Raw genomic sequence first — 14,355 nt, 5'->3', positions numbered from 1 at the left:
TCCAAGGAGACTGCATTCCCTGATACAGGCATATGTAATGGTACACACTCAACTTACATTTTATCTGTGGATGGATACAAGATTTTTTATTCAATCTACTATGCAGTTGTGCACTCAGGTACCCAACTCTTGTCACGCAAAGCAGCATTAATGAAAAAATCCCTCCATCCAACCATGTGCAATGAGTTTTTGTGTATGCACATACAGTTTTAACTGATTTTTTAGCTAAGAGTAATCCCACTGTTGATATTTCAGTATTCTTGAAATGGTCAGATGTTTGCATATTACCTGTCAAATGTCATATTGCTCTGCCTATTTACTGACTGTGTAATGTCATCAGCTCATATTTAAATTTTGCATGCCTTTGTTCCTCATTGCATTGCTGTGCAGTGCATGGGAAATGTGCTCTTTACCTACTGTAGCATGATGTGGAATATGTGAAATGTATCCACCAAAAGCCACACATGCATGTATGCCTTCATTACAAGTGACAGCTTTTACTTGTTCACATGACACTAGGCCTTTGTCCATGACAACTGTCACTCATTATCTCTGATGGTATCAGCACCAACATCAGTCCCAGCAAGATGCTGTCATTCTGCATGCTCACACCTTTGTGAGACACACAACATTGTGAGATTAATCTCTGATATGGAAGTTGTTGGATCGTGTTTAACACTTCACTGTTGCCATCTGTTGTACACTTTGCTGCTGTACAACACAGCAAGACTGCTAGTTGTGCAGGTCTGCACTGCTCAAGTGCAAGGGGAGAGTGATGATCATTTTTGAATTTGTAATGCTGTATGGCTGGCCTGTCCCTTAAATGAATTACACTGCTTCAAATACCATTTCTGTATATGTGCTATTAATAGATGTGAGGCATGACCCCATGTTGCTCAACAGGTCCGATGACATGATTGTTACATTTGGGGGCCTACTTCTAGGAGAGATGTGGGTGAGGTGATGTTTCCTGGGACTGCGAAATAAACGCAAAGACAAATAAAGGATTCAACCATTTATTTGCATGTTGAACCTTGCATTTATGTATGGACATGCTCCATCACAGTACCCGTGCTTCATGAGAAGAAATATTGCACAATGTGTGTGCATCCCCTATTCCCAGCCACTGTTTTCTGGATTTCTGGCCAATCCTCATTCTCGTCCTTCATTGGGTCCTGCTCTTGACCTTGCCCATCTCACGGGACATTTGTTTTGATGCTTATATTGTGAAGGATGACACAGACAAGTATTATCTTGCAGGTGAGAGGGGCTGAGTAGAGCAATCTTCCCCTTGACATATCTAAACACCTACACATAGACTTGAACACACCGAAGGTCCTCTTAACAATGTTGCATGTCTTGATGGGTGCCTGATTATAGTTTTTCTCCGGCTCAGTCTGGGGATGTGGTATTGGGGTCATGACCCATGGCTGGAGACAATATCCTTGGTCAGCTGAAAGTGTGAAAGAAATGGCAACTTCCAATTCTTTTGATCTCTGTTACAACTACATTCCTGTCCATGTGTGTTATGTGTACTGAACTAGTCATACACAATTCTTACAATATATCACAATATGTGTTACTTATATAGTTGGCCATAGGTTTACATATGTCTCTTAAATTTCTCTGTGTAATGGCAAATGCTGAGAATGGCAAAATACTTTGTACAGTTCTACAGCTTGGCTTTCATGGTGATCCATTTGTTTTCTTCTTTTTGGAGATGTTCCTGACCACTCTATGTTATCGGCACTCACTACATGTGTAAAGTGACAAATTGGTGATTAGATATTTGGCTTGTTGGTCCTCCCTAGGTATGTAGTCACATTGCCAACATGTATTACACTGACACATACATAGGTCTAGGTAAATCAGAGATATCGTTGTTGGCCTACATGACATTAGCAAATCAGTTTCACAGTATACCTACTTGTCCATGTGATTTAGGGGCATACATGTGGTGCAAGTCACACATGCCACATGGATTGTTATGCTGTTTATTGTCAGGCTTAAACTTTCATTTTTGGCAGAGAGGTTGGAATGGTGCTCTTTGATTAACACATATGTATTGCAATGTGGGCCATCTTCATGTGGGACACACTGATGTTATTACAAGGAGCTGGGTACTATAAAAGTAGACACTATACATTGATTTAACTTGTAAGGGATTGTGTACTTCTATAGCTTGATTTTTTTAACATTGTTAGTGCAAATGAATGTTGAGGTTGGTATCCTGAGTACCCTGCGGTGCCTTTTCCAGGTTAGTTATTATTCTAAGTTGATGACTGATCTATGACATATTTGCCACCATCGTGTTTGACTCTGTGAGTTTCACATTGCTATATCCATATGTGTTTCATTTGGGCAACTCACTACACAGAACTGATGAAGCATCACATTGGTTCCATCCGTCGATGCAGCTGTCTGCTTACGTGTATGTGTCCATAGACTGTCAGTATTGCTGAGACACGTGTGTTTTGTTTTGTTGGTGTCACATTTTATCCAGGATTGAGATTTTCACTTGTATGGGCCCTACACAGACATGTCATGCCACATTTGGGCGTTACACATACTTCTTCCTGTGTTGCTCCTACAACTTTGGTCAACATACAAGTATGTTGCCATGTGTAACACACTTGCTGATTTTCACAGTATTTTTTAAATATCACTGAGCTTGTTGACCTGTGACTGATACCAAGAGTTGGTACACCATTGAGGGGACACCCCCCTCAGACTTTTTATTGGTGTTGCCTTTGTACTCATAAGTGGTTTGTCTGTCATGCCACATGATTTAATTGATAATTCATTACCCAGTGTAGTTGATGTGGTTCCATCCATCCACACAGATTGAAATGATACATTTATAGACACAGACAATCAATCACTATTGCCATTGACAGATTAGTTATTGCATGTCTGTTAGACCTGGCATCCCTGCCGTGGTCTCCCTTGTCTTTTTTGTCTCGGCTTCCAGTGTTTTGACTGTGTGCTGGACTCTGTTTTTGCTGTTTGTGGTACTCTGGACACTTTACCACTGCTGACCAGTGCTAAAATGCAAGTGATCCTGTGTAAAATGTATGTGTAATTGGCTTTTCAATTATTGGCATATTTGATTTACTAGTAAGTCCCTAGTAAAGTGCACTAGAGCTGCCCAGGTCCTGTAAATCAAATGCTACTAGTGGACCTGCAGCACTGATTGTACCACCAACATTAGTAGTTCTGTATACATGGCTCAGACCTGCCACTGCAGTGTCTGTGTGTGCAGTTTTAAACTGCCAATTCAACCTTGCAAGTGTACCCACTTGCCAGGCCTAAACCTTCCCTTTTTATACATGTAAGGCACCCCTACAATAGGCCCTGGGTAGCCCCATGGGCAGGGTGCAGTGTATGTTAAAGGTGGGACATGTACTGATGTGTTTTACATGTCCTAACAGTGAAATACTGCCAAAGTTGTTTTTCACTGTTACAAGGCCTATGTCTCTCATAGGTTATCATGGGGACTACCGTTAAATATTTTTAAAGTGTAGATTCCTTTTGAGAGCAGACAGAAATGTGGAGTTTGGTGTCTCTGAAGTCACAATTTAAAAATACATCTTTTAGTGAAGCTGGTTTTTAGATTGTTAGTTTGGAAATGCCACTTTTAGAAAGTAGGCATTTTCTTGCTTAAACCAATCTGTGACTCTGCCTGTTTGCGGATTCCTTGTCTAGGTTGGACTGACAGTCGGGCTGTTGTGAATTCCCTCTAGACAGTGACACAAAGAGAGCTGGGGTGTAGCCTGCATATCCTGATGAGCCAACTGAGCTGGAGTGAAGGGAGGAGTGGTCACTTACATCTGAATGGACTGTGCCTCCCCCAACACAATATAGGTTCCAACCCCCTGGTGTGTGTCTGGGGCATGGCCAGGGCAAGGCAGGATCTTGTGAACAACAGTGATTTTCCTTTGAAATTTGTCTACTTCATAGGCAGAAAGGGGTATAAGTAGTGGACCCAAAACCCCAGACGATCACTTCTGGAACCAAGAGGAACCTCTGATGAGGAGAAGAGCTGAAGAGAAGTGCTGCCCGTGAATGTGCTTTGTTGGGCTATCCTGGAGTTGCTGCTTCTGCCTGTGAAAGGGGACAAAGACTGGACTTTGTTGTGCATTCCTGCTTGAAGAAGACTCTCCAAGGGCTTTAACTGAGCTTTCCTCCTGTTTTGAAGTCTAAGGGCTATCAAAGACTTCCTCTGCCAGCACCAGGACTCTCTGCTGAGACTCCTGCCCTGCCAAAGTGGTGCCCTATCCAGTCCTTGGGCCCTTTAAAGGTGAAGTTGGCAGAACAAGAGCTGAAATCCACACACAGAACACCGTGCCTGGAAATTTTCGATGCACCATCTGCAACACTGCTGATAAACAACACGCCACCTGTTTCGCGGCAAGAATCAACACTCCACCTGCATCGGGGCTATAAGATCTATGCATTGTGGCTGGACAAATGACGCAACACCCGCTTGCAGCTGCTGATAATAATGCAAATCCCATGCAGCGTGGTTTTCTAACACAGTGCAACTAGATTTCTCACACATCGTCCCTGGGCGTCAAAGTCATCGTGAATCGGCGCAGATCCGAGGTGCCCCATCCGGAAATCAACTCATTGCTCTCTTACGATGGAGAAAAACAACGAGAAATATAAGGCTCCCCTCCAACCTTTTTCTGCTGTCAGCACCCCCTTTGAAAGGGTGGGTATTGACAATATAGGGCCTCTGGATCCGAAGTGAGCCACGGGCAACAGGTTCATCCTGGTCTTGGTGGACCATGCCACCCGGTACCCAGAAGCCATTCCTTTAAGGTAAATCACCTCCTCTGTGGTGGGACGTGCCTTGATGGGGGCTTTCACCCACATGGGGTTCCCCAAAGAGGTGGTATCTGATAGGGGTACCAACTTCATATCAACTTATATGAAGTCTATGTGGAAGCAGTGTGGGGTGACATATAAGTTCACCACTCCTTACCGCCCCCAAAGTAACGGTCTGAGATTCAACCGCACCTTGAAAGGCATTATCATGGTCTTTTCAGAGCCCTTGAGGCATACGTGGAACGTCCTCTTGCATGCCTTCTGTTTGCCTACAGGGAGGTGCCTCAAAAGGGTCTTGGATTTAGCCTTTTTGAGTTACTGTATAGCCACCCAGTCAGGGTACCCTTGAGTCTGATTAAGATTGGCTTGGAGAAGGCCTCCAGTAAGAACCCCCAGGATGTACTCAGTTACATGCTGGCTTTTAGCAACCAGACAGCTTGCTTCAGGAAGCTCGCCCAACAGAACCTAGAAGCAAGCCAAGAAGATAAGAAGTGCTGGTATGACCAGAATGCCACTCTGGTTGAGTTCCAGCCTGGCCAAAAAGTTTGGCTGATGGCCCCAGTGGAGCCTAGGGCTCTCCAAGATAAGTAGACAGAGCCATTTGAGATAGTGGAGTACACAAGTGATGTTACCTATCTGGTGAACTTGCAGACTCCCAGGAACCCTTTGAGGGTCCTACATGTCAATCACCTCAATCCTTATTTTGAGAGGACAGAGGTAACAATGCACTTGGCAACAGATGATGGGGTGGAGAAAGAGAGTGAGCCTATTCCTGACCTCCTGTCTGCCAAAGAGAAAGATGGTTCAGTGGAGGGTGTGAACCTCTCCTCCCCCCTGACCCCAGAGTAACAGAGGAACTGTTGCCAAGTTTTGGGACAGTTTGCCGCTCTATTTTCCTTGATCCTAGGGGTCACTCATCTGTGTACACATGATGTGGACACAGGAACAGTCCTCCTGTTAAACATAAGGATTACAGAGTGACTGACAAGGTTAGGGCTAACATCAAGGATGAAGTATCCAAGGTGTTAGAGACTTTCCTTTGAAGTTTGTCTACTTCAAAGGCAAAAAGGGGTATAAGTAGTGGACCCAAAACCCCAGACTTTAGATCACTTCTGGAACAAAGAAGAACCTGTAGGAGGCTGGCCTGGTTTGTAGTGGGTACCTCAGGTACTTACACCTTATGCCAGGTCCAGTTATCCCTTATTAGTGAAATGTAGTCAGTGTCTAGAAGCCAGGCTGTCTAAAGGTAGCGATAGGCAGTGCAGCCAAGGCTGAACTAGGAGACATGCAAAGCTCTCGCAATACCACTGTAGTCACACAGTACTTACATACAAGAAAGACAATACTCAGAGTTACCAAAAATAAAGGTACTTTATTTTAGTGACACAAGGCCAAAAATATTTTAGCAGCTATACTCCCTTAGGAGGTAAATATTAATCATAAAATATACACTAGTAACCAAAATCAGGTAAGTAAACAGTCATAAAATAGTGAACATTTCTCCCTCGCAAGAGAATGATGTGTCGATTGATTGCTATTACCAGAGCATGCTGTATTTCTGAACAGCTCACCTTTATCTGGGTTCGCATGGGCTCCTGTTCTTCCTCGCATTCTACTATTTTAGTATATGGTTTGTGTTCCCCCTAGTCCCATTGTAATCTATGGAGCTTAAAGTGACCATATTCGCTGATAGTCAACATGAGTTTGGTTTCGTTCATGACTTTGAACAGTTGTGGTCCTAAAGAGGCTTCATTACCTCTTTTTGATTACATATCCGAAATGGTGACAAAGTATATCAATTACTGAAAACATTACATTTACCTGTGAAAATTGCAGTTGTGAAATGTACAGCTCACCAGAAAGCAATTAATTACATTTCCATGGGAAATACTTATGCTGTCAAAGATGCAATGTATTCTGCCTTGCATAGCACTTTTAATGAAGAAGTGAGTTAGGAAAGGGACAGTGAGATAAGACAAAATTTCTTTATGAGAGCCATTGATACTTGGGAAGAAGTAAATAGATTGCAAGATGAAGTGACAGATGAAGAGAAGCAAGTTTGGACTAAAGCAGAATAAGTTCAGAGTAATGAGGATGATCTTTCAAGTGAAGGTAAAGCTGTATTACCAAATGGCTTACTGTACCCGATGGCAAGATACTACCATGGACAGGAACATATAGGTAGAGATACAATGATTAGAACATTCAGACAAACATGGCACAAGCCTAGATTCAGATTGGTTGCAGATGCGGTGTGTCACAGATGCAAAACATGTCAACAGATGAATGTAGGAAAATGCACAGTTGTTGCAATGAGTCACATAGGCAGATAAGGAGACCTTTCAACCGAATGCAACTTGATTTAATTGAATTGCCACTGTGCAATGGACTGAGCTATGTGCTGGTTGTGGTGTTCTTTCTTACATTGGGTCGAGACTTACCCAACCAAAAGAAATGATAGCCTTACAGTTGGTACCTCGATTCGGTTTTCTGACTTCTGTGGAATCAGACCAAGGAACTAATTTCAGTAGTGAGAGCCTTAAATGATTGTGTGTTGCATTACAAGTTAAGCAAAGATTGCATTGCAGTTACGCCCCAGAAGCCTCACGTCTGGTAGAGCAGATAAATAGAACACTGAAGTCTCGACTGGCGAAAGTATGTGCATCAACAACATGGCCAGATGCATTACCTCTTGTCCTGATTAGTGTGAGCAACATCCCTGACAGAAAGACAGGCTTGTTGCCTCACAACATCAATATGTGCGAGCTATGAGATTAACAGCAGTGTCTGCGAATGTTCTTGTGAACATTACAGATGACTTGGTTCTGGATTATTGCAAAGGTGTAGCTGATGGGGTTCGTTCTTTTTGTTGCCAGGTTGAAGAAGCAACTGTGCAACCGCTACAAGAACTTTGTCACGACTTGAATTCTGGCACATGGGTGCCAGTGAAGAAGCATGTAAGAAAGCCATGCTTGGAACCACTTTGGAAAGGGCTGTTCCAGATTGTTCTAGTAACGACTGATATGAAGTGTGCTGGTCATTTGGACTGGAAAAACACAGAGCCATTGGTAAAAGTGCCTCCTACTCTAGCTGAAGTCACTGAATAATCAATGTAAAGCGTCAGTGAAACAGAAGGTCAAAGAGAAAAAGAGTGCCAAGTCGCAAATACTCTGCTCCCGAATGGACTTATGTCACAACTGATGACTGGAAGAAGGATTTTGTTGCCTTTTGTGTTAACAATTAGAAACCAGCTGAACATTTTGGGACATGAGATTGTCTAGAACTGAACTTTGAAACCTCATTGCCGCTTGATGAACAGAGACATTATTTGCTGAAAGTACTGATCAGTGATTACTTAATGGTTTATTATTATAAACATTTGAACTTTTAGTTGGAACTTTTGAATTTTTGTAAATAAGAGAGACTCAATGAGGTTTTGAATCTTTGAATTTTTGTTTATGAAAAGACTGTTTTTAGAATTTCATTTGCTATTATAAAGAAAAGACTGAAAGTTAATTGAAAGCCTTGTTTGCATTTTTGCTCTTGATTTTTGTATTCAATATATTTTGGTCTGAGTCTCGACAAGCCATAAATTCTTATCAAAGTAATAAGAGTAAATGTAAGTATGTGTGTATAGGTTTAGTAGTAATATGGTCGATTTTGATCATATTGATGATTATTGGATTGAGTTTGCATGTTAATGACGAGAGTGAGAAAACTTCAGTTACAAATGCCCTGAATTCACTCACAAATAGAGATACACTTTATGAGGGTGAGAAACTTTTACACTCAGATAGTTCTAAAGGAGATTTGACATCAAATGCATATTACAAATTATTATATGAATACATTTAAACCATGGAGGTGCAGAACTGCTATGTTTGTACAAAAAGTCCTTCATCAGTACAGGAAGAAATCACCCATCACAGCATGCCACTAACTCATTTCTTATAGTCTGTTACTAAGAAGGCTGTATGATCAGGAGTATTATCAATATTTTTATTAGAACTATGATCTTGTGTTTTCTTTCGTCCCTATCGTGAAGCACCTGAGTAGTATTGCTAAAGCAAAAAACATTGACATTGTGGGAGGATTCTTTGAACCTACCCTGACATTTGGAACAGCATATGAACACAATAATAATTTGACCTGCATAGCATACTTAGTTCAGTAGAAAAAGAGGTCATCAGACAAGTAGATGACAAAAGGAAGACAATAAAAGCAAAATAGAAAAATAAGTAATTTTACAAAATTGGGAAACAGATGCAACACATTCAGGGCCTCATTACAAGTTTGGAGGTGTTTTGGCAAGAGTGCTGTGGTGGCAGCCGACAAAAGTCCGGCTTGTTTGCGGTAATCCCACTGCTGTATTACAACTCACACTGTGAAGACCGCCAAAAAAATAGCCAACTGTCTGAAACTGCCAGGACACTGGAGGACGGAAAAGGGATGGTCCTGCCACCAGTATCGCCAGCCCGACAAAAATCCACCCATCAGATTACAAGCCAAACATCACCACAACGGTTCTTCCATGGTGGTAAACCATTGGCGGTGCGAACCCCGGCAGTCACTACTCACTTCTGCCAGAACACCACACCACATTGGATAGTCTGAATACCCCACACCTGATACACATCCACACTGCCGACACCCTTACTCACTGCACTATATAACACAATCCTACAAAACTGACAATCCTTTGCAAACAGAATGCCACTCACATCCGCTGAGAAGCCAAATTTGCAACAAATTCTACTTGGACACAATAGGCATACATACAAATCTCACTCAGTGCTCACCACACATCACTAGCACACGCATCTCCAACTCACAGCACTCGCATCACACCAATTACCTAACACTGCATCCTTACACTCACAACACCCCCACACACCGTCTACGCAACCACTACCATGTCCCCCCCAAAAAAACCACATTTCACTGATGATGAGAGGAGTGTCATGGAGGATGAAATTGTCAGGGTATAGCCACACCTGTCCAGAGCACAGGTCCAACAAACATCTCTTGCCAGGAAAATGGAGTTGTGGCAAAGGATAGTTGACAGGGTCAATTCTGTAGGTGGTCATCCACGCACTAGGGAGGAAGAGGTGGAACGACCGATGGGGAAAGGTGCGTTCCATGGCATCAAGGTACCAGGTAGCTGTGCCGAAGACTGGCGGTGGGCCCCCACCTCCTCCCCAACAGTTCACATCTTGGGAGGAGAAGGTCTTGGACATACTGCATCCTGAGGGCCTGACTGGAATACCTGGGGAACTAGTGTCTGGTAAGTACTTACAACATTCATGTCGTACAATTGACTAGTCTGGAATGCTTCCTCACCACCCAAATCCTCCCTAATTAACTAATTTAGCCACTACACTTCTTACATAATCAACTAATGCCCCTCCCTAGCATGCCACCTCTCCACACAGCCCAATGCCCGCACAGCCCTTGGAAATGGTGCATTAACTACAGGCTGATTAGATCACTACGACTCCCAGAATGCACCAGCCCATCATTGTGAAACCTAGATTGTGCACATCACATAACGTTATCCATGTTTAACCAAAGTACTGGCTACACCATCTAGAGTGTTTTAGTGAGGACCCGCACATGGCAATGACGGCAATGCACACCCAGAACAGCAACCAAAGCAAAGCACAGCTGCTACTCAGTGACCATTCCCAATAGCCACACATCACAGATACCAATCCAAAAATAGCCAGTCCTGGGTTGGAAAGGGAGATGGCAGAGTCGATGCACATGTGAAACATACTTACAGGACAATTACCCTTGCACACTCACATGCTGTGTTCCCACAAGGACAACATTGTGCATTGTGCAGCTTTCATGTGAGACATCTGCCAAGCCTGTCTCTACACTAGGTAACATAGCCGAACAGTCATGTTACAAATCAGACATTATCAGATTGCATCTGCACTAAAATTTTTACCCAATTTGTATGACCGCTCCCAACATGGAGTAAGGGAAACAAGTCACATACTTGTATGTACAACTAAGGTATGCTGTGCAGCAGCTGTCAATGTCATTGCATGGATTCATGTCAAGCCATTTTCTACATCTCCCTCAAAGGCAACCAAACAAATTTTCTTATCTGAACTCTGTGTCTCACTCCCTCAACATGTAACCCTGCCATTGCTATCATGAAGAGGATACCTAAGACTGTCAGGCCCCCTCAGGATAAACGCCCCAGTGAGGAAAACACTCTTGGATGTCTGGACACTGAAGAACAACCTGGCTCACCTGGGACACCAGGCCAGTCAACGACTCTCACCATCACCCTGCCCACATCATTACCTCCCAACACTGTTGTATCAACTTCAAAGGCAACCATTCACCCCCAAACCTGTGTCTCAAGGACTGTTCAATCTATTGTGTGCCCCACAGTACAGGTACCTGAGTCTCACCATGCCACCCCTGACCACGATGGACCTGCAACTGAGAGTGGGCACACTGTGCGAGGGGCAGAGGCACGGGCGGCTAGGGTGCGTTGGAAGGATGCTGTGGGCCAGAGGATGGGGCCTCAAAGGGACACAACTGACCAGGAAACCATCTCCCAAGTCTTGGGAGCTTACCAAAGTTCCCATGACGGGATGGGTCAAATCATCACCATTTGGGGGGAAAATCAAAGGCTGCAGAGGAAGCACAACCAGGAGGTCAAGCAGCACTGGCAGGCACAAAATTCACACATGGCTACCATTGCAGGGGTACTGAGGGACATCAACACCACCCTGATTACCTTCTCCACACAGCAGCAGACCCCTTCCACTAGAAACGTTACATCTGCCCTACTACATCTGCAGCAGCTAGTAGAATGGAGGCTCTGCCAGGGGAAGGCCATCCCTCAGACCCCATTCCCTCTGTAGTTGAAGAACTCCCCCTGCCCCCAGAAACCTGGACATCCATCCAGACATCCAGCAGGATCAGAGGCCAAGACCAAACCCACTGCCAAGAAGAGATCCTCTCCCGATTTGTCACACTTGTGTGCCACAGATACACCCTGTTGACTGTTCTGAAACCCAACTACATTTTCCAATAGTACAAGGACACTGGGCTTGTGTAACCAACTGGTGTACCAGCTACCCTGATTAAATCATTCACCATGACTTCACCCATCACTTTTATGTTCATTTATCTAGTATTTTTGTCACTGATATTCTTTTGACAAGCACAATCAATCACACTTGAACACAGCAACTGTGTATGTGTCCTTCACAATCCATGTACAATAGCCATTCTTTCCAACTGTAGTCTTTCATGCCTCCTGTATTGAACAGCCTGTGTAACACTCATCATACAGAGGCTCCCTCAGTAGGAGACACATTACAATAGAAATGTCAGAGGACATATGTCTAAGAGGTTGAAATCAAGGTTTACACTATTGTATAGTCAGTATTGGATTGAGGAAATAGAGCATGACAGAGAGTACTATCTGGATGTAAGCTATGGTGTAAGAAAAAGCACATACAAAGGTTACAGAAATCAGGCACATGGGAAACTATCTACAAAGCTGGGGCACACAGACAGGTCCTCTATATCACCAAGTATAGGCTCTTCACATACCCGTACTATATCTACTAAATCACATATCCCATGGAACACAGAGAGCTCATTACAGAGGAACCCAGTACTGAAAACATACATTAACTTTGGCCCCTTAACTGTAGGATTGTCACTCACCTATGTAAGTATACAGTTACATGCACCTTGGACTGCAAATTTAGAACACAAACACAGCTAGGTCCTATGGCCATCACAAAGTACTCCACCCATTGTGAACCTAGAGGCCATGATCCAACCTTTACACATGTGCCAGCAACATCACCTGACATGAAAGAAAAGGAATAAGCATTTACCACCCCACTTTTATGAAGGTTAACAATCAAGGTACCACTTCACTGAAACTAATCTCATATTACCAGGTATCTGTCAGGTACACCCCTCATGTCTGTCAGCAATTCCCATCAGCTTCTGACACAGAATACCTCAAGCCTAGGTTGCAGAGCTAAACAGGATCTAGCAAAATCAGTGAGTGAAAGGAAAAGAGGATAGGAGATTGCACAAGACATACTTCACATCTGAGAAGTCTTTACCAGAAGTGTATGTTAGCATCTGCTGTAACAATACATGAAAAAACAGAACAATCTGTCCTGTACACATTACAATCTGTCAGTCTGCATCCACAACACAAACATAGGCATGGGAACTCATTACACCCCCACAGATGAAGCAAGCAAGGAGGTGTAATGGCAGCCATCTACTTCTAGTTGTACACATTAATCACAACAAAAGGTCCACTTCACAAACCTGCATGTTAGTTGAAGTCCTGATTGATGAGATCTGCCCTAGAGTCACCTGCTCCGTCTTCCTCTGGCTCTTCATCACTTGCCATATCAACATTTCCAGCCACGGGTCCAGCTGCCTCCCCCTCATCTGCTATCAATGGTATCTGACGTCTCAGGGCTAGAGTGTGGAGCATGCACCAGGCAACGATTATGTGGGACATACCTTGTGAGGTGAGTAGAGGATGACACCTCCAGATAGGTCGAGGCACCTAAATCTTGCCTTCAGGAGCCCAAATGTTTCCTCTATTACATGCCTTGTCCTCCCGTGTGCCTCATTGTAATGGAGTTTCCCTGGCGCGGTTGGGTACCTCACTGGTGTCAACAGCCAAGAACAGTTTGGATAGCCTGAGTCACCTGTGAACACAATGGTTGCACACCACAAAAATGTACTTGGGACTTCCTCTTTTTTGATGACAGGAGACAGAAATCACAAACAGACACTACAATGGAAACTTACCAGCCAGCCAGGCCCTCTCTGTGTGGGTCGTGTCATTAGTTGTGGGGCATTGCTGTTCTGCATGATGAAGGAATCATGCACAGAACCTGAATACTTGTTGTCACTTGTGAGATGTACTGGTCTGTCAGACACCACTTGAACATGATTGATTGGTAGTTTTTCCTGTTCCTATACACCTGTACATTGGCACTGGGAGGGACCCAGGCTATATGGGTGCCATCAATGGCTCCTACCACACGAAGAATGTGTCTGATCTCATAAAAGTATGCCTTCACATAGCCCAAATCGGCTATGTGGGGAAACCTGATGTAGCTGTCCAGGTGTCTAAACAATGCACACAGTACATCCTTCAAATCCAGACTGAACAAGGGCTGAGACATCCCTGCTGTTAGAGCCACTGTATTCTGAAAGGAGCCTGTGGCCAGGAAGTGTAGCACTGACAAGACTTGAACGATGGGAGGTATGCCATAGGGATTGCGAATGTCAGGCTTCAGATTTGGCTCCAACTGAGTACAAAGATCCATGATGGTATGATGATTAAGACAATATGGTAGTCCTTATGACATTGGTGGTCAGCTGACCACCACGCCGACGATGGCGGTCGGTCCGTCGACAGGCTGGTGGTGAAGACTGCCAAATTATGACCATGGCAGTGATCACTCCCAAAGACAGCCAATGTACCATCCGAACCGCCAGTGCGGT

The sequence above is a fragment of the Pleurodeles waltl genome, chromosome 3_1 (genome assembly GCF_031143425.1).
Source record: "Pleurodeles waltl isolate 20211129_DDA chromosome 3_1, aPleWal1.hap1.20221129, whole genome shotgun sequence".
In the NCBI taxonomy this organism is placed as follows: Eukaryota; Metazoa; Chordata; class Amphibia; order Caudata; family Salamandridae; genus Pleurodeles; species Pleurodeles waltl.
Note: the sequence above shows the minus strand (reverse complement) of the source record.